The 21,864-nt window shown below is 39.6% G+C and overlaps 2 protein-coding genes across 4 annotated transcripts in view; one reads left to right on the top strand and one right to left on the bottom strand.

Moving 5' to 3' along the window:
• Nucleotides 1-21,864, top strand: part of MED20 (mediator complex subunit 20) — an 85,521-nt gene that overhangs the window by 15,272 nt on the left and 48,385 nt on the right. The window lies entirely within an intron of this gene.
• The window catches only part of TOMM6 (translocase of outer mitochondrial membrane 6), a 74,157-nt gene continuing 64,586 nt past the window's right edge, over nucleotides 12,294-21,864 (bottom strand). The window contains exon 3 of the mRNA XM_070245558.1: nucleotides 12,294-13,889. The gene's annotated coding sequence lies outside the window, so the exon portion shown is untranslated. The remainder of the gene's footprint in view (nucleotides 13,890-21,864) is intronic.

Genomic DNA, 21,864 nt, shown 5'->3' with positions numbered 1-21,864 from the left:
GACTCTATCAGTGAACTTTTTGTACTCTATTATATTAACATTCGTTGGTTTATTTTACACCTTGAAGGGATCTTTTATTACTGATGCATGATTGTGTAGCATCATGCATTGGTCATTTGGAAAAAACTGCAGATCTTTTAAATGTTGACACATTTCATTATACAATATCAAAATATCATATTTGTTAATATCACTACCAGTCTCCATCAGAAAAATCTTGGGAAGCTATTAAGCTCACTGTGGCGGATACAAGCTTTCAAAAATTCTAAGTTTTCCTTGAGAGCTTGAATTTGACAAATGCTGTCAGGCTCACTTTGTTTATTTTTGGGAAAATATCTGTCTGACACCCAAGGCTAAAGAACTACAGTTTATCTGTTAGCTGTTCTTTCAAGTAAAAATGGTATTCCAGGAAGAAAGTTGTTAATTCAGCTCAAAATTCAGAGAAACTGCACATGTGCTTTTCCTCAAGGAAAACATTGTACTTAGGTAAGGAACAGAAGTGCTTTATGCATACATCCATTTAGTCACATGGAATAGTATTATTGAGAAGATGTGTACTTAATAAAAAAAGAATTTTAGTGCTTCATCAAGGACTTCTTTAAGTGAAACAGGTATCCTCCTTCCCTGTGAATGGGTGGCAGTGAAGAATACCTTGAATGCTGGTACAATTTAGTGCCGTTTGCACTAAGGCAGCAGCAATTTTACTCAATTATTACTTTTGTATCAGTGCAAATGTCATCACAGTGACAAAGGCAGATAATGTCTTATTATTATGAAATAGTGTTGATCTCAGGGACCTCCTGAAAGGGTCTCATGGGTCCCCAGAGCTCCACAGGCCACACTTGGAGAACCACTGATCTAATACATGCTCACAGCACTGAGAATCTTTTCCGCCGGCATTGCTATTCTGAGAGCACCCCTTCCTTCAGAAGTCTTAAGTGGCTCCAAAATCCTTCACTCAACAAAAGCACCTATTATGTGTCAGGTACTTTCTTAGGGAATTAACATTTAATAAGATACAATCTTTATTCTCCAGTAATTTTCTTGGGGGATTGGGGAGTAAGGGGAGAAAATAGATAAGAAATTACAGTGTAAGATAAGAATTCCTTAGAATTATGTTAAAGGTGATGGACAACAAAGGAAATGCTAGATCTACAAAGGAAATTTTAGATCTAACTCTGAGCTCTTGAACCACATGGCGTCTCCTCACCAAATCAGTTAGTGAGTCAGTCAATCACCGGGTCCTCTCCTTCCATAAAACCTTTTAAAAATGTCCAAGTTAATTACCTTTGGAAGTGTTTTCGCACTTAATTGCGCTTGGCTCCAGGCTTGTAGTTTCATGTTTACACATGCACGTGCTGTTTCCCCTTTATTTATTTTTGTTGGTGTTTTTTGGCTTTTGTGCTTCTCTGCTTAATATTTACAAGTTTGTAGCCTTGAGCCAGTGTAACCGATAACGCATACGTTTCTTCCTTTTCCTTGTCCTCGTATTTAAATGTAAGCCTTTATCTGCTTTAGCCATGTGTTGGGTGAAGTAACAGCGTTGGTCTTATTTGGGGTAACGTCACCCCCCGCAAGTTATGTCAGGACAATGCACCCAGGAGGCTGTTGCGGAAGGAAGCTTTTTCCGAGGCAGAGAAGACTTGTAGAAATAGCCGCTGTTCTGTTTCCCTGTGGCCTCCATCACCAGACTCTGCTGAACTGCTTCAGTTTACAGCTGCGAACTTCTTCCTTGGGGGGAGATTTCCGTGAAACAGCTGAGACCCGCCGGGGTCCTCTGTGGCAAAAGTTAGACACGTGCTCGCCCGTCTGGGAGCCAATAGTAACTTTTGTAAACGTTGCCGCAGGAAACCCCACGGTTCAGAGGCTGCTTCTTTCGGAACGACATGGTTGAAAATAACTTAGTGTTTTAACAGAACAAAACAAAAACGTAGACGGGATAGTGAGAAAGGCTGTCTGTCCCCTTTGGCAGTGGGGTGAGATGTTAAAGGCGCTCCAGAAAGAGTGCGGGTAACCAAAGTAAAATTCCTTTCCTATTCCGCGGGCTGAATGGCTGGGGACAAGGGGGCGGAGATGGGCCCGGGAGAGTGTCTGGCCCTTTAAGGAGGAGGGACAGACATAAGACTCTGTACCTTTAAGAGTCTCTTTGTCTGGAAACCTCCTTATTTACCCTCCTGTGCTTCAACCAAACTTCGACCCGCGATTCGCAACGCCCCTCTACGCCGCCGCCCCTTACGCCTGGCTCAAAGCGGCCGCGAGTCTGTGGCTGACCCTAAACTTTGCGCCCGCGGCGCGAACCCTCGGAGACGCTGTCTGTGTCGGGGTCCGGGCCCCGCGCTGCGCCGTTGGCGCAATGCGGGGCCCGGGGGGCGGGGCTTCGGCGGGCGGGCCAATGGGCGGTCAGGGGGCGGGGCCGGGTTCGGTTGTCTCGCGCCCTGGTGACAGCTCGCGCGTGCTGATGATGGCGGTAAATAGAGGGGGGGGTCGGGGGAGGGGGCGGAGGAGGTGGGGAGGCGACTAGGCGGGTAGCTCCAGGGGGTGGGGGGCCGGGGACCGGGGAGGACGCGACGGCCAGGGAGCCCATTCTAAGACTCGGAGGCGGGGACAGGAGTCTCCGGCACACTGGCCCTCCCCTTTAAAGAAGCCAAATCCTCACACACCGGGTGAGGGGCGACAAAGGCGGCGCGCGCCTCGCGGGCGGGAGGAGCGGCGGCAGGGGGCGGGACCGCGGCGCCGGCGGGCTGGGGGCGCCCGGGGCGGGGGCCGGCAGTCAGGGCGCGCCGGCGCCTGGTTTTGGCGGGGTGGGCGACCACTGGGCTTGGGGTAAAAGCTTTGAGGGAGAAGGAAAGGCAGGCTTGGCGGCGGCTGAGGGGAACGGGTCTGCGAATGAGACGAGGATTAAGGGGAAAAAGGGTTAGAAGGCAGGGAGAGGAGGAGTGAGAAAAAGCCAGCCGAGGAGGTAGGAAGGAGGCAAAACCCAGGGTGGGTGTTGAGGAAGCCGGGCAGGGGATGTGGTTAGGAAGAGCAAGGCTAGGAAGAGGGGTCCTGGGGTTAGGTGTAAGAGCAGAGGTTTGGAGGGGAAAGCTTTGTAGGGGGTGGTAGTGGGGTGAGAGGTGCTGGGGTGAGAGTTGGAAGTGGAAGGCAAGGAGAGGCAGAGCTGGGGTGATAGTTGGAAGTAGAGGAGAGAGAGTGATTAAGAGCCAGACGTGACAAGGGTGTGAACTAGTGCAGAGCGAGATGAGCTGAAGGACTGGGACTGGCGGTGGGGTGGGAACTGCGAGCTTCTGAGAAAGGTATGGGTTAGTGGGTGGGCAGTGGGTGTAAATTCTGGAAAGTGAAGGAGGGTGAATGAGACACTGGACTGGCACCAGGTGGAGTCGGGAATAAGAGCGTAGTGGAGGGGTGAAAAGAAATAGAGATGAGAGCCGGGGCATTTACAGGACAATTCAGGACCAAAAAGCTGAAAGGAGAAGAGAGTAAGGGTGTAGGAAGTGATGGCCGTCTGGGACAGGGTAATTGGGAATTGTGCTGATTGACGAGGTTCAGCAAGATCCGAGGTAAAAACAGTGAGGCGAAGAGACAGGGCTTAAAGCAGATGGTGAGAGCAGCACGGAAGAGATGGGCCCCAGGATTTAAAGGATGAGATGGGGAGTAAGGGAAGAGAACAGTGAGGGAAGCTGGGAGGGTCCTGATAGATGTAGAACTGGGGTAGACTGCACAGAGCTGGGCATCACATGTGCGTGTTGTGGGGAGATGCTCCAGAAGGTCTGCATGGGTCAGGGCACAGACGCTGTAGTGAAGGATCAAGTGTAGGGAGCCTTTGGTGCAGAAGAGGAGGAACCATGGTGAGTGGAAAGAGACCTAGAGCGAGGGGTAAAAACTAAAAAGTAAGGGGAGGGGAGGTGCAGGAAAGGAATTCTTTGTTGGGAAAAGAACTATAAGTGGCTTGAAACTGTGAGTCCTTTTGTCCATAAAAGTAGGAATTCCAGAAACCTCTTTCTCTCTTCAAGGAATCTTGAATCTGCTTCCACCTTTCATTGCTTTTAATTCAACTTTCATGTCCACTTTGAAAAGATGAGACCCATTTTGATTTGATTTTGTTCTTGTGTGAATGATAAAGCGCCAACTCAGTGCTGAAAACCTGCATTCCACCAGTGTTGTGATGATGGATTGTATTTATTTGCAGTGTGGCTGTGCCTGTGTAGTGTGATAGTGTTGCGTTGTAGCAGTATTGGACCTGACAAGTGCTAGGCAGAGTGCTTTATCGACAGCAGCTTCATTTTCAATGGAGAGCCACTGTTGAGAAAGAGAAAGATGAAAATCTTTTTGTTTTGCTTAATGAACCAGACTTCTGCCTGATTGTTTTTTAGTGGCTGGAGAATAGTGAGAATCATTTTAGAGAAAGGCAAATAACCAACCAGGGAAGTTTGCTGGGGAAGAGATTTAAATCAGGGCTGTGAGGGCTTTGAGTTCCTAAGCTGCCTTTAGCTTTGTGTGGGACATTTCACACTGTAGTAGGTAACTCACCCATTTAACAAAATGGAATAGAGAAAGGGAGATTTGTAGAATAGTGGAGAATTTTAGAGTGGGACTTACCCTTTAGGTTAAATAATGAATTTATGAGTAATTTTTATCGTGAAAAAACCTCTTAGAGATAATGCAAGCTGGAGCCTTGGACAGCTCCACTGCCTTTCCTGTTTTGTAGTTGTGAATAAAGAAGGCTATGTTAATATTAATTTTCTAGAAGCTTTTGATTTTTAAGACACATTTGGAAATTAAAAAGAAGAAATTTGGGACAAAATTTAGGTTATTCTTACTGAGTATTTTGTTTTGATGATTTTATTCTGAACCTTTTACATTTAGCTAAGAATATGAATGGTTGTTACTTTGCATTTGATGATGCAGAGGATAGCATATAATTTACTTAAGAAAATGCAGACTGTTCTTGAGAATCTTATTTTAGGTTATTTCATTAGTGTACATTCAGATACACAAAGGTACTTTTTTTCAAAGTCGTGTAAATTTTGTATTGCCACTGTTTTATGGGTGTTGGTCTAAAACAAAGATTAAGTTGATGGCATTTATAATAGCAAAGATTAGATTTTGATTAGTGGGTATCAGAAACATTGGTTGTTAATATACATGAATAATTTAGGATCTTAAGTCTTTCTGGATTCAGCTGCTGTGTTCATGGATTCTGGATTCTGTTAAGCAGGTGTTCAAGGTGACTAGATTGATTTAGCAGTTTAACAGAAGATTTTTAAAAATTACTATTTTTACTGCTAAGTCTCAAGAGGATTCGTCTGAAATGTTAACTTTCAAGCTGAAGAGTAACTTTGGTATGAGGCACCTGTTTCTGTAAGATATGTTTGCATCTTCCCTTCCTTTCTAGATGTGTTTGGCATTACTAGTAGGTTATACTCTGTGTATGGTATTGCCGTTTTTGTAATGTAATTGTTTTATGCTTGATATCTTTATATTAATTACTTTAGACTTATTTGATATTGATGAAAAAGAAAATATAAACTATAAGATCAGCCAAGGGAAAGAGTCCATTTGGATCCTGTCTTTTGTTTCTGCATGCTGCCATAGTGTGCTAAATCACCAGTTCTCATTGTGAATGGTTATTTCTGTGTGATATTTCTAAAACCAAAAATGGATAACTTTTTAGTTCAAATAATATTATTTATCAATAAGGACTCCAATGATAAATTTAAGCTTTATTTTTATTTGTTCATCAAGTAGAATTCTACTCTACTCAACTTTATTTCGGTTATAATCTTATTTGCTAAGCGGAAAACTTTTCAGTTTATACTTTCAGATTTGAATGGGTAGGGTGTACATAATTAAATGTTTTTCTGGTTAATCGTAGATTCTTTGGATGGGAAGAGACCTTGAAAGGACCTCTAGTTTATCCTGCAACTTCAGTCAATATCCCACTTAAATCATCCCAGGTAGATAAGCATTTATCCTATTTTCGTAAATCTTCAGAGGTAACGTGGCAACTTTTGTAGATAATCTTTTCCATCATTTAATTATTTTCTCCATAAGGACAGTCTGTCTTCTCTCTAACCAGCACACACTTAATGCTATGTTTATATTTCTTCTCTCTTGCCCCATTCTGAATTTTTGAGTAAAAATGTCTGCTGAATCTAGTATTGGGAAGACCCTAGCTCTTCATAAACCTGACAATAGTAGCTACGCATGTGTAGTGCTTTTGTGGCAGACTCTGTCGTAAGCTCTTTGCAGACCGTAACTCATTTACTCCTCATTAGCCGTCCCATGAGGTCGGCGCTATCACTATTCCCATTTTATGTGGGATGAAATAGAGGCTCCTTGAGATTAAGTGACTTGCCCAAGGTTATTCTCACACATTTCTACAACTACTAGTTTGATAATTGATAATCTTGTCACACAGATACTACTGTTTTTTGTCAAGTAGTAACTAAATGATATATTTAATCTTTTTTTTAGTTCATACAGTAGAATTCTACCAGGCGTGGGGATAGAATTCGAACCTTGGCATTTTGCAGGCAGTCTGTGCTCTGGTATCACCTCTGCTTGTTGTTGTGAAGTGGTCCCTCACCATGTTCTTCTCCTGATTAAACAGTGCTGGTTTATTTTATCCCCTAACTGGTTTGCCAGTCCTTAAGTTATCCCTGTTGTTCTGTTATTAACCTATTAAATGGGGAACCTGGGACAAACACCATAAGGGCTATGTCTAATGCAAAGATTACATCAGAGTTCTTCTATACTATTTTTTTGGTGACAAAATTGTACTTATAAAACAAAACAACCCAAAACCATTAAAATGCCTAACTGAATTGCAGATTGTTACTTCTCCACCTTTTTAGCTAGAAAAAGGCCCTGGACTTGTTATATACCCTACAGGTTTGCATTTGAGAGATGGCTGCCCATTGAGGAGAAATGGAGCTCAGACTTCAGGGCATATATCCATAAGCAAAATCTGTCCAGACGCTTGCTGACTTTTTGCTATTTTCTCTTTGTGTGCACCTGTGTAAGCAATATACTGAGTACATTTACGCATGCTTTAATTTGGTTAAATAAATGGGTCCACTCTTTTTTTTTTTTTTAATTAAGACTTTATTTTTTTAGGGCAGCTTTAAGTTCACAGCAAAATTGAGAGGAAGGTACAGAGTTCCCATATACCCTTTGCCCCACACATGCATAGCCTCCCCCATTATCAACATCCCTCCCCAGAGCGGTTCATTTGTTATAACTGATGCACTCATTTTTAAAAAATAACTAATAGTTCCCAGCATGAGCTAAGTATGTGAATTGTTTGAACCTCACAACAACCCTTTGAGGGAGCTTCTCTTGTTAATACTCTGTTTTTTTGTGATTTTTGGTCTTTTTTACAATGTTTCAAACTTACAGAAAAGTTGCAAAAATGGTACAAGGAACTTCTGTATACCCTTGTTCAAATTCATCAATTGTTGTCATATTGCCCCATTTGCTTTATCATTTTCTCTCACTTGAATATTTTTAAACAAGTAAATTTGAAAAACAAAAGGTTATGAAGGCCTTCATTTTCAAAAGAAAAGGAAAGAATGTTTTGCTATATCAGTGAGTTGGTATGTGTTTGGTATTAGTCATGCATGTGACGCAAAGAAATTGCAAGATTGGATTTAGAGTGGATTTTGTGGTTTTATGGTTTGTTGTCTTCAGTATATTCTGGAAAACATTCTTTTACCTGTCAACGAGGAGTTTGTAGGCCCTTCCCTCATGAGCTAAGACTGCGTCATGGTATACCCCTCTACTGGGGACCTCCTTAGCACCTGCCATAGTGTGTTCACACATAAGTGGGTCCCCAGAATATGCCAGCTAGTGATGATGTACGGCTGACTATTATGTGAAAACAGAAGCCACAGGTCTGTTTAACACCATGACTAAGACATATTTAGGTGAAATAGATATTTTGAACATCTTTATGTAGCTTCAAGAGGCTGGAAAAGATCTAAGTGCAAAATGTTCCGCCTTAAGAACATTGGTTACAATTAATATAAATAGGTTTGCCTTATGGTAAGGGGATGAATATAAATATCTTAACATTCCCTTGCCTCCCCCTAAAATAAACCTAAAATTTTGGAGTCTCTCTACTTGTCATCATATAAGGAGATTTAACTGACCCCATCCCCACTGCTACCTTCCAGCTCATCCTCATGGTCCTTAAAATGATAGCCTGATAAAGACGTGACCTGCCAAATGAGGCTTGTCTGATTTCACTGGAAGGACTATTAGCTGTATTCCCACAAATGTAAACTACAGCACTTGTGGGCTTCTTTTCCTCTCCCCTGCTTAAGTGATCATCAAAGCTATGAAATATAGCTCCTTATTAAAGCTGATTGTAATAATTAAAAACACTTTGCTTTCATAAGGATGAGAAAATTACAAATTATTTGGAAAGTGTTCTTCCCAGTCATGCATTATTGTTTCTGAGACTTGGGCAGTTTTTAAAGACTATAATACTGTTCCTTTGCCATTTACATGTTAATAGAAGTCTGAAAAGTAAGACGCTCTTCTGAAATTTTCAGCGTTGTTTTTATTATATGTCAAGTTGTAAACAGCCTTCTGTGACAGGTATTTTCTCTCTTTGTCTTCTATTGAGCTAATTAGTAATTTACACTCTAGTAGCATCTCTTTCAGCCTCACTGTGTGAAAATGCCTGCTACTCTGTGCCTTCCGTGCAGCCTGGGCTGGCAAATGATTGGGGGCAGATGTTGGTTAGCACATCAGAAGGATCACAGATAAAATGTATTTTTGTGTTGTTTTTATAAACGTATAGGCTTTTGTATATGCCCATCCCCTGCCCTGCTGCCCCTCCCCCCCATTCAAATAGGAATGTTATGACCTCCTGTAATCCAGAGCTACTGTCCTTGATTCAACTTTGGATTGTTTTCTCTTCTGCCTCCCCACCCCCACCCCAATGTTGTGGGATTTGGGGAGGATTAGCAGGGCAGTCTGCCGTAGTTTAGAGCCCAGGAAGCTGGTCTTCTCTGATCTCTCCCGTCGTTGCTGGAATACAGAGCTTCTTGTCATTGTCATTAGAACCCAGCAGTGGTTCTCTTGCTGGGCAGGTTATGTGAGGGGTGGGAGGGCAGCCCTGTCGCTAGTGAGTTAGGAAGATGCCTTTTGGATAGGTGCTACCTTTGCATCACCTTTTTCAAAATGTAGCCGTGAGTGACCAAAGGATAATTTTATAGCTTGGCTTTAGCACTTTGTCACATTGGTGTTCTGCTCTTTCCTGCACCCTGCTCTCTCTATTTCAATCTCTGACATGAGAGAGATGATGTGTAGTGTCTGTCATGTGCTCACTCAGATAGGCCATGTGGACATATGAAAGTAGCAAGACCTTTTGACTTTGAAATAAAGTCTTGAGGATCAGTTTGCTCTGTGAGGAATATAAATTTTAATTGGGAATTAAAGGAAGGGTAGAGAAGAGTTTACTGATTTATCAATTTTGAGCCAAAACCTTTCTAGAATCCTAGATAATTCGTGGTACTTATTTTTACAATTATGGATACTAATTTATCAGGACAATAAGGTCAAATTCCCTGTTAGAGCTAATTAGAGTCCCCCTGACAAAAATTGTTACCTGGAGGCAGTCACAAAGAAAATCAGGTAAGAAAATGTGTGAAGATCTCAATTCAGCCGTCCTTGCTAACAGTATTATAATCATAGACATCTAGCCTTTGGCAGTGAATCAGCATTCATGAGCAGAGGATGTCTCAGTTATGTGAGCACTCATAGAGTATGTGGGGCTGTTTTAGTGTTTTGTTTTCATAATACTGAATGTCTAGAACATCTGTGGCATAGAATGCTGTAGGGATCTGTGGTTGGCCATTGCTAACATCATCATCTTTTACTCTCCTTTTTGTGTTTTCTAATAAAACCACCTATATCAATTGTCTTAATTATAGTGAATGTTCATGGCTATATAGTAATTATACTCTTGTGCTTTAACATCTAAAAGAGGTTAAAAAGCCAGATTAATAAGCAACCTTGTATATAAAAAAGTAAAATATCATCAAAGTGGACTGATCACACAGAGGGGTGTTATGAGTAAGTAAGATGAGAAAGTGAATACATGACTATGGAATTGAATATACTCTTTTAAAAGAAACATTCCTTAAACATGACATAGCTTAAAGAACTGTTAACAGTGCATTTCAAGTGAAAGGTAAGTGTGCTTTAATCAAGAGACCAAACTCATTTGTGGTTGGCATCATTGTCTACTCCATTCTAAAATCCCAAATTCCCAAATTGGTTAAACATTACCAGTCTCCCCAATTAATGTGCTTCTTGAATTTTTTTCTCCATGGCAGTTCGGCATAGCCTACAACTAATAATAAATTCAAAATCTATTTAAGCTATAAATTCATTAATCCTAATCATTTAAATAAATATAAAATGTATAATTACTGCTTTTACCTGTCAGATTGAAAGATTACACAAGTTGACGATGGCCAGTAGTGGATGAGCATGTGGGGGAGTTGGACCTCTTACACACTGTTGTGGGAATGTCAGTTTTCTTGGACATAAATTTGGCCATGTCTGTTGGAATTTAAAATGTGCATAGCCTGTAACCCAGCAATTCCTCTTCTAGAAATTTTTCCTATAGATATATTCAGACACTTGTGTGAAAACTATGAGTACAAAGTTTTTCTTCACATCATTGTTTGTTATAGCAAAAAAATGACGTCCATTAATTAGGGACCAGATAAATAATGTATGATGAGTCCGCACAATGGAATACCATTACGTTTTTAAGAATGCAATGGATCTCTATTTGCTGGTATAGAAAGACATCCATAGTTAAGTTATTTTTAAAAAGTCACATTATAGGACAATATGTATAGAATATTCCTACTTTTGTAAAATGTTAAGGACTGTTATTGAGGTGTTCCCTTTTTTGGGGGGAGGTATTCATTTTTTACTCTATATACTTCTATAGTGTTTACTTGTAATAAGTGTAAGGAAAGGGTTAACTGAGAACGTCATAAAGGAACTTTCTGTAGTGGTAAGGGAGGAGAAAGAAGTTGGCCAGAGAAGAGAACTGCTCCATTCATATGAGATAACATCAGTCAAGTTTTTGAATCAGAAATGAGGACTACAGTGGCAGAGAGAGGGGATATAGTGGAACTTGAGGCCCTTTGGTGGAAGTTCTAAAGGCAATGATAAAGAGCGTGCTTTTGATTTGAAAAATGATCTATAAAATGGAGATAATAGTATCTAGTCTATTGGGTTGTTGTGAGGATTAAATTAAATAATGTACATAAAATGTTTAGAGCAATGACTGACACATAGTTAAGTGCTCAGTGTTAGCTTTTATTATTGAATGAAAATGCATTATCTTTTGTAAGCCTGAATAAATTAACGTGATAGCTTTTATTATGTGTGGTAACGATTCTGGTGACTCCACCGACAGATCGTGTATCTTGGATTTTTTTCCACTAGTCTTGGTGGCTGACCCTACCATTCCTATTCTTCACCTTTGATCCTCTCACCTACTAACACCTAGCATGAAAGTCTGAAACACTGCAGTTACAATTTTAAATTAGACATGTGATGTCCTTCAGGTTGCTATTGATTTTGTTTACCAATATTATCATGTATACTAGTTAACATTTGGGGTTTGTGAAAAACACTGGAGCAGGTAATCTGGGGGGAAGACATCATTTTCTTTGCCCGTGGGATTGTGGAATAGATGTGTCACTTTGCACTGAATGTGTTAATCAGTTTTTGTTAGCAGTACAGTGTAATGAGCATATTAGCTACAACACCTACATTGGCAGCCAGCAGTCTGCTTGTGAAATCTTTTAGAAAACAGAAATCTGATGAGAAGTGTTCCTGAGCAGTTGAAATATCTTTGGGGGGAAAGTTACATGGAACAAATAAAGTAGAAAAAATTTCTCCTCCAAAAACAAATTGTTTCACTACTGAAAGCCATGAGAAAAGATCTTTTTCCTGTGGATGAGATGTAACAATGTAATTTTGTAGGGCTTTAGAGTTCTTTTTGTATTTCAACTTTTCCTTTAAGTTTGTCATTTAAAGGACTCAAGGTATCTTTATATTTGATTTAAAAAATTTATGAAACTTTTAAGAATGATGAATTTCTCACTTTATAGTATATATATTCTAATGTAAATTATTTTTTTCCTTCTACTTCTTGTTGAAATGTATCTTAAAACATATCGTTTTGAGGTTTAAAAAAAACCTTCAGAAAAGCAAGAAAAACTTATATTTAAGCACAGTACTTGGCACTCAAGGGGTCTTTAGTAAGTTTTTATTGACTAAATTAACATATGCATGAATGAAAAATATTATTCTGACTTTGGACTTCATGCTCTATGAGTTGGGCACAGTCTAGCGTTGATGTATAAACGCCTTCTGTTCAGCCCCCATTCCCATGCCTGTTTTCCTCTCCTACCCCACAAGCACCTTCTCTGATGTGTTCGATATATGTCCTCAATTCTATATGCATCTTTCTAAAATACTTAGTGATGTTTTTGTATATGTATGTTTAATTGCAAAATTGCTCATTATATCCCACTGTTGTAGAATTTAGCTATAGAATTCTCCTTATAAAAATGCTGTAGATCTTACTCTGGTTTTTACTTTTTTCACTCAGCACTGTGTTTTAAGATCTATGTATGTTTTTGGATGCACATTTAGCTAATTGCTCCTAACTTCTGCCTAGTACTCTGTGGTGTGCATCCGTTCCCATAGTAATGGATGCTAGGCTACCATAAACAATGCTACCAATAACAGTTTTGGACGTGTCTATTATTTATGTATTTGAGAATTTCTTTGGGATCCAGACTCAGGAGTGGTACTGTGGCATAAGTACTATCAGGCTACTGCATGGTTTTATCAGTTTATACCCCACAGGCAGTGCATTCCCAACCTCCCCTATACTTGGTATTGTTAACATTTCTAATTTTTGCCATTTAGTAATGTCTCATTTTAATTTGTATTTTCTAATTACTAGTGAGTTTGAGCATTTCTTCATATTCTAGTTAGCTGTTTCCCTTCTGTGAAATAAGCATGAAAGAATGAACATAGTATTTTTTATTTAAGCTGGAGGAACTTTTGGTTATGCATTGTATTTTGTAAGATATTAATGTATTTTCTCAAACTTCAAAAAGGGAAGAACATCATACTTTATGCAGAATCTTAAAGTATTGTTTTCTTCCTGATTCCAAGATACAATGAAACAAACTTTTTTTTAAGCATTCAACTTGAAAGCTATAAAGTATGCTACAATTAAAACACCTTGCTAATCTATTCTAATTGTCTTCACTAATGCTGAAAATTGAAAGCAAATGTTTTTCCCAGAGTAAATTTGGTGGGAAAGTGCCTCTTCATATTAGTTTTTAAAAAAAATCTCCCCTGGTCACAAATCAGTAGAAGATTATCAAAAAATCAGATCTGGCTGTTTCCCCCTGTTTACAGTCTTCCTGCATGTCCCACAGCTGAGTAAGTAGCAGGCAACACCTTCTCTACTTGTCTGTCCATGAAGAGCCCAACATTCATCAATAAGTACTGTTTTAAAGCTCATTGAATATAAGTAGATGATATTAAATATGATGAACAAATACCACGTTATACTCCTTATTTTTCTATGAAAGGGCAATAGAAAACATAGATGTTTCGATTTTTAAAGTATTTGGGGATAGAGAAAAGCCTACTTCTTAGTTGAGGTGCCACTTCTTAGGGTCGTAGAGAAAGTTGGGCAGCAGGTGTTTGAGATTTGCACATGGATCCCACTACTGCTTGTTTCACTCTTCAGGAAAGAAGGATCGACTCTGACTCAGAATGCTCTTTTCCTTGTTCCAGCAGATTCACAGGATTTGTGCTTTCCTTTCCTGAGGAAGTAATAGAGTTCTTTAAGTGTTTTCATTTCTGACCAAAATGTGATGCAATGAAGTTGTTTTGTTGACTTTGCTTTAGCATCTGCTTGACTGAGTGAAAAAAGAATTTTAATTTGTGACGTGATTGATGCAGCTGTAAACCATGAACTTTTCCCATAATATGTTAGAATTTTTCCTTTTTTTTTTTGCTCATTTTGTGGTTAGACTTCTAAATAAGTGTCTATCTGCAAAACGTTATTTCCTGCTCTTAATTTTTTTTCAAACAAAGCCACACACTAAGCTAAGGTGTAGAGTTTTCCAAATACTTTGATTTTTCTCTGCCTTGAAAATTATTTTTTTCATTCTTTTTTTTCCTCAGAAATCCTGCTTGGAAAACCATATTTTTAGATATGATTTTATTTATTTATAGTTTTTGAGGAAGATTAGCCCTAAACTAACATCTGCTGCCAATCCTCCTCTTTTTGCTGAGGAAGGCCGGCCCTGAGCTAACATCCGTGCCCATCTTCCTTTACTTTATTTGTGGGATGCCTACCACAGCATGGCTTGAAGACAAGTGGTGCCATGTCTGCACCCGGGATCCGAACTGGCGAACCCCGGGCTGCTGAAGCGGAACGTGCGCACTTGACCGCTGTGCCCACTGGCCTGGCCCCTAGATATGATTTTAAAACATTCTTTTTAACCTTTTAAGAATCTTTTAAAATTTAATATTTATCAGTGCTAAGCCTGTATATAGCATAAAAGTATACTACCTGCTTTTCCTCTCCCCAACATTCTGCCTTTTCTCCATTTTCTACTCTTCCAGCTGTTTCTTTTGGTATTTAATGCCATTTTCCTAGACGTGGCCACCAACAAGTAGTGTATGTCTTCACTTGAGAACCGAACTCGGGCCTCTGAAGCAGAGTGCACCAAACTTAACCACTAGGCCATGGAGCCGGCCCCTTGAGTTCCTAAATTCTAATCAGCCTCGCCCTTCTCCCCCTTGACCCCAGTTCTCGTATTCTTTCTCTCTGGAACTCTTATTATTTGTGTTTGGAACTTAGAACTGACGGGTCCTTTAATTTTCCCATCTTTTCTATTTCTCATCTTTTTGGTTCGTTCTACTTTCTGGGAAGTCTCCTGAACTTCATCTTTAGACTCTTCTAATTAGTTTTATATTTCTGCTATCATATTTTTAATTTTCAAGAGTTTTTTTCTCTGTTGCTTTTTAATAGTTTTCTATTTTTGTTTCATGGGTGGAATAGTTCTTCTCTGAGTATTTTAATTATAATTTAAAAAAATTTCTTCAGCCTCCTGGACTATCTCTGTTCCCTTAAAATACCTTTACTTGATCATTTGTTTTGGTCTTTCAGTTATGGAATTTCCTTAAATGTATAGCCTTGGCCATCTTACGCATATTCCAGAATGAGCCATTGAAAAACTGAAAGCTGAATTGCTGGAGTGTGGGGGCTTCTAAAAGTTAACTAGTCGTCTTCATTATAAGGTGATTAGCCAGGGACCCAGCTTCCTTGGAGGGTCATCTGCAGCATCAGTGTTTGTAGGTGTTTTTCTCTGGGCCAGGTTCTTCCCCAGAGAGAATGCTTCAATCATCGGTTACACACGTGGCTCCAGTATCTGGGGAGCTGAGTGGAGAGAGAGCTGGGGACATTTACCTTGTGGATATTGGCTTTCCCTTAACCCCTATCTTTTAAGTCTGGTAGGCCTGCTCCTCGTTATGCCTGTCCAGAGTCTCTTTAGTTTCCAGAGAGTAAACTTCCCATCCTCTGACTGATGGCTATTTGGAGTCAGGATCTTGGGGTAGGACTTTCAGCCTCTTCTCCTGTTTTCAGCCCTGCCTGCTCACCTCAATTTCAGAGGCATTCTGAGCTTTTCTGGTGCATCCCAGCACAATTCTGTTTGCTCTGGGTTTCCCCTTAAAATGTTCTTAGTTTTTGCTTTCTTTGTTCAACTAAATCAATTAACTTATTCATTTGCTTTTCAGCTTCCAGAAACTTTATTGTGGTTGTTTCCTCACCTGTTCTTTGTGCTTTAGGATTTTACATTTTTAATGCCATTTTAGTGGAGTTCTGGAGAGAGCAGAGGTGAATGCAGGTTTCAGCGCATCGTGCTTCACTGCAAATCCAAGCTTATTTCTTTGATGTCCTGTTTCAACACAAGACTTGTTGGCTTACAGCAATTGCACAATTTTGCTGCAGTGGCAGAATTGCACGTGACATAAATTCATTTGGTTTTTGCTACCCCTGTGGATTAATGCCTAACCTATAGCTTGCTGTAAGAGAATGATATCTGAATGACTGGGGAGTTTACAGATAGAATTACAGAAATTTAGGTCATTGAGTAACTTAAATGTTCCTTTTACAGATGTGGAAACTGAGACCCCAAGAGCAGAAGTGGCTTACTTTTGTTCACTCTTCTGTCTAGAACTAGAACAGAGTCTCTTCTCCAGTGTTCTTTTTCTTGCCACCATGATTCTGTTCTCATTAAAGTAGCTGGAAAGAGGAGCCCTTTATGTCACCCAAATGTCCCATTAATTTAGTGTAGGTTTTAGGTTGCAGTCATGGGATTTTATGTTTTTATGTTTTTCTTCCTGTTAATTTTTGGGGTCTAGTTTTATTTTGATAAACTTTAAAACTTGAGAAAATTTATGTCCTGCCATTTAAAGATATTTCTGTTTTAAAGAATTTATATTGAGCATTTAAAAGTTTTCTTTTTCCTCCTACTATTCCCTTCTCAGTGGATCCCAAAAGTCCTCTGTGGAATAGAGTGGAAACTCTTTCCTGAATATAATTATAGCAGGTAAAATTGTTTAGAAAAAATTAGGGTGCCTGTTAAAATTTTTAAATAATGTGGAAAAGGGAAGCAGGTATTGTAAACATGTCAACAACTTTCTTTGGAGAAATTCTAGACTGCTTTCTTTACCAATTTTTCAAAGCTCAATTCTCCTCTTCCAAGAACCCTTCCTGCATTTTACCCCTTAACCTTTTTCCCCTCCCTCCTATATTTTGTGCTGTGTACTGTTTGCTCCAGAACATCACTGAATTCATTATATGTTGACATAGAAACCTTTGGTGATTTTCATTTATATGTAAAATTCTTGGGGACAGAAACCGTGCTTTAATCTTTTGAATAAATTCACTTACACACGTTTGTGGAGTGCCTTCTTTGGCTGAAGCACTGGCTCTTCTGTAGGTGCTCGCATCTTTTGGGGCACATATTAGTGCCCCTTCCTTTGTGTTTCATTCCTGACTAGTAATAATAGCTAGGAGCAGAGTGGGGAAAACCTGTTGTTTGGAAGCTAAGGGGTCTAATGTTCCCTTATCTGAAAAGTAAACATTTTGAAAGACAAGTCCTCTGAGATTGCTTACAGCCTTCAGATTTCATGATCATAAAGAGGTACTCCTGGGCCCGGCCCCACGGCCAAGTGGTTAATGTTCCACACTCTCTGCTTCGGAGGCCCAGGTTCGTGGGTTCAGATCCCAGGCATGGACCTACTCCACTCACCAGCCATGCTGTGGCAGTGTCCCGCATACAAAATAGAGGAAGATTGGCACAGGTGGTAGCTCAGGGCTAATCTTCCTCAAGCAAAAAAAAAGGAAGATTGGCAATGGATGTTAGGCCAATCTTTCTCACCAAAAAAAAGAAAAAAAGAAACAGAGGTGCTCCCAATGAATCAGTGATGTCCTTTATGACACTGACCAACAAAGAAGAACAATGTCTCTTAGGATTGAATAGAATCCAATGGAAATTTTTCCATGACTGAGCTAAACTGTTGCAAACAATCTGAAGTAACCTAGAACACTTAGAATGATAGAGCATTGTTTTTTTTCTCTCCACCTCTTCTAGGGTTAAACAATGCTTTCTCATTATACTTTGGAAATGTATTCTTTTATACTTTTTCTAATTTTTATTTTTCATTACGAAATAAGATACAGGTTTCCCACCATCTGAAAGGAGAACATTTATGTGAAACCTTTTGTTAAGCCAAAATGGCGTAAAGTGAAGAAGCAATTACCGTTAATTAATATGGGAAAAATTTTTGAGCATTCCCAGACCTCAAAAATAACCTACCAAATCATACCAAATAACATATAAAACCTAAAATAACACTAACATACGGTAAAATAAGCAATGAAATCATAAACACACAGCCTATATCAAGTAGAAATCATGTATTTACAGTGTCGTTTCACTTGCCAGAATCAGCAAGACAAGGAGCACACTGGAAGGCTGAGAGGTGGTGGTGATACTGGTGTGTTAGGCTGAGTCGTCGGAGGTTGGGATGGTGGGAAGTACTGGATACGGGGGTATAGGAGAGATAGGAAGAATGTCATCTATTAACATCTCATCATCTTCTGAATCCATCAGGGTGGACAGGTCACTAAGATCTACACCTTCTTCTATGACTGCCTGCCTCACTGTTGAAGGTTGATGTTCATTGTCTGCTGTGGCTGATGTGGAAGGCTTGAAATATGACAATATGCTTGACTGCTTAGCCTCTAAAATGGCTCACTGCAAAACAAATGCTGAATGCTATTTTCACCTTTCACTTTTTTTTGTAAAAGTGAAAATCCTGTTCAGATTTCTTTCCATTAGTGAAAACAGGTACTAATGTAGTTGTTTCATAAAAGCAAAGTGTCATAAAGCAAACTTTCAGATAGCAGGGGAAACCTGTACATTTTAAAGACTAGTAAAACAAAAGCTGAGGTGAGCATCCTCTAAGTGTAAAAACTTCCTTGTGTGATCCTTCCTTGTGTCCCACCCCAGGTTAACCACTATCCTGACTATTATCAAGAAAGTTAGGATTTAGCCTCTCTTTATTATGTTTTAAATTCTAGACTTGAAAGCAAAATAGCTCAATAATGGAAGGCCTTCAGTCTTTTTACATGTATATTTTATTTTGTTATTTTTTTAATTAAGGTAGAGTTGACGTGTAACACTGTATTAGTTTCAGGTGTACAACTTAATGATTCAGTATTTGTATATGTTATGAAATGATCACCACAATAAGTCTAGTTAACATCTGTCACCATACATATTTACGAAAAACATTTTTTTTCTTGTGATGAAAACTTTTAAGATTTATTCTCTTAGCAACTTTCAAATATGCAGTACCGTATTATTAACTAAGTTGCCATGCTGTACATTTCATCTCCATGACACATTTATTTTATAACTGGAAGTTTGTACTTTTTGACTCCCTTCACTCGTTTCACCCATTCCCACCCCCTGCCCCTGGCAACCACCATCTGTTCTTGGTATCTCTGAACTTGGGGTTTTGTTATTGTTGCCTTTTTAGATTCCACATATAAGTGAGATCACATGGTATTTGTCTTTCTCTCTCTGGCTTATTTCACTTAGCACAAGGCCCTCAAGGTCCATCCATGTTGTCACTAGTGGCAAGATTTTATTCTTTTTTATGGCTGATTAATATTCCATTGTATGTGTGTGTGTGTGTTTGTGTGTATCCATCGATCATTGTAAATAATGCTGCAGTGAACATGGAGGCGCATATATCTTTTCGAGTTGATGTTTTTGTTTTCTTTGGATAAATACCCAGAAGTGGAATTGCTGGATCATGTGGTAGTTCTATTTTTAATTTTTTGAGGAACTTTCACACTGTTTTCCCTAGTGGCTGCACCAATTTACATTCCCACCAACAGTGCACAAGGGTTTCCTTTTCTCCATATCCTCACCAACACATGTTTTTTATGCAAGGTAATACTAGAAAGATAATAAGTAACATTTATTGAGCACTTATCCCATGCCATTGACTCTTCTGAGCACTTTACACATCCGAACTCCCCAACAACTGTATGAGACAGGTAAGGAAACTGAGCATGGAGCTAGGAATTTGGTCCCACTGGAATTCTGCTCCAGCCAATCAGGCCCCTAAACCTGTTCTCTTAACTATTATACCTAATTAGAATATTGTTTAGTAATTTGACACAATTTTACATATTTTTTAAATTTAAAAAAAAAATTAAATTTCTTTTAAAGATTGGCACCTGAGCTAACAACTGTTGCCAATCTTTTTTTTTTTTATTTTTCTCCCCAAAGCCCCCCAGTACATAGTCGTATATTTTAGTTGTGGGTCCTTCTAGTTGTGGCATGTGGGATGCCGCCCTCAGTGTGGCCTAGTGAGTGGTGCCATGTCTGCGCCCAGGATCCAAACTAGTGAAATCCTGGGCCACCGAAGCAGAGCGTGCGAACTTATCCAATCGGCCAAGGGGCTGGCCTCCAATTTTATATTTTTAAGATCTGTATTTATTTGATATCTTTGACTACTCTAACCAGATAACAGTGTAACCATCAAACTCTGTCTTGTTTCTGCTAGAATCATTTAGTTGGAAAGCTCTACAGGCTTTAGATCTTGTCCAAACACTCCTAACTTTGCATTGCTTGGCACAGGTATATAGTCCACCCATTTATCTAAACCTTATTATATCTTTAGCACATAAGGTGCTTCAGGATACTATTAACTGCCATCTAAGTTTTACCCTGGCACCAAACTTTACTTAAATGAACCTCATGTTCTGTGCCACTGATGTCGGGTTACTGGAATTGCGCTAATTCAAAGCAATTATCTTGGGCCTAGGTGCTGCTCTTTTCTTGCTGTGTGGTCCTGGGATAGTCACTTAATAACCATTTTGAGTTTCCATTCTTCGGGTGTAAAGTGCTGCTGACACCTACCTCATTGTGAGAATTAACTGAGCAAATATATGTGAAAACACCTCACACAGCATGGTATCTGGTAGGAGTAAAATAAATGCTCATAAATGTCCTCTTCCCATTAAAATTGCTGTTGTAAAATGTGCTTGGTATAATATTTATTATATGTGGGGATATAAGAAGCAGGATTAGATTTAAGCACAATGATGAAATAGCAACTTTGGTGTATGCTATATGCAAAGTCATTTGTGTGGCTGACACAAGTGCTCTACAAACGAAATGGGATCTGGTATTGCTTTTGTTTGCATATGTTTATCTTGAATGATTGGGGAGAATGCAAGTATATTATGCTATTGCATTTAGGTCATTTTATTTTTTGATGAGAAGGAATTCCCAATCTGGCTAAGATCTTATGCTCTTTAATCCTTATTAAGCTGTTAAGACTAGGATGTTATTTAACTAAAATAAAGATCCAGATACCAAACACATTTTAGGGTTCTTGAGCTCTACCTGAATGATCATGCTGTTTTATCCCAGCATACTCCCCAAGCCCCCGGAAAGTTCGAATATCAATGTCTCTTCTCACCAGAATAAAGACGTAGGGGCCGGCCCCATGGCCGAGTGGTTAAGTTCACTCATTCTGCTTTGGCGGCCCAGGGTTTTGCCGGTTCGCATCCTGGGCACAGACATGGCACCGCTCGTCAGGCCATGCTGAGGCGGCGTCCCACATGCCACAATTGGAAGGACCCACAACTGGACATATACAACTGTGTACTGGGGGGCTTTGGGGAGAAAAAGGAAAAATAAAATCTTTAAAAAAAAAGATGTAAAGTCTTTGCTTTCTTTGGTAGCAAGGAAATAATAGCTAATCCACGTGTGCAGCTTTTGTCAGTTTATAATGCACTTACACACAGTTTTCTTATTTGATCTTCCCAGCGCCCTTGGAAGGGAGTAGAGCCGAAGTTATATCCATGTACATGTGAGGACGTAGAGGTCCCAAGACGTTAGTGAGTTGCTTAAGGTTGCGTTGCTAATAAGTGGATAACCTGGGGCTTCAACCCAAGCCTTCTGATTCTAAATCTAAGGCTTTTTCACTCTCCCCAAATCCTATGCCCCTTATAAATAGACCCATCTAGTATCTTATTAGATATGGAAGCCAGTCAACAAGGCAGGTGGATTTCTAAAGGCTTTTTGATCCTAACCACCACACAGGCATTTAGGGAAGAAAATTTCTAATGTTGGGCTTGACCATCTTTCAGTCTGAGACTGTGGATCTCTTATACATCATTGAATTGATTCCAAA

The sequence above is a fragment of the Equus caballus genome, chromosome 20 (genome assembly GCF_041296265.1).
Source record: "Equus caballus isolate H_3958 breed thoroughbred chromosome 20, TB-T2T, whole genome shotgun sequence".
NCBI classification, from domain to species: domain Eukaryota; kingdom Metazoa; phylum Chordata; class Mammalia; order Perissodactyla; family Equidae; genus Equus; species Equus caballus.
Note: the sequence above shows the minus strand (reverse complement) of the source record. Positions and strands in the feature narration are given on the sequence as shown.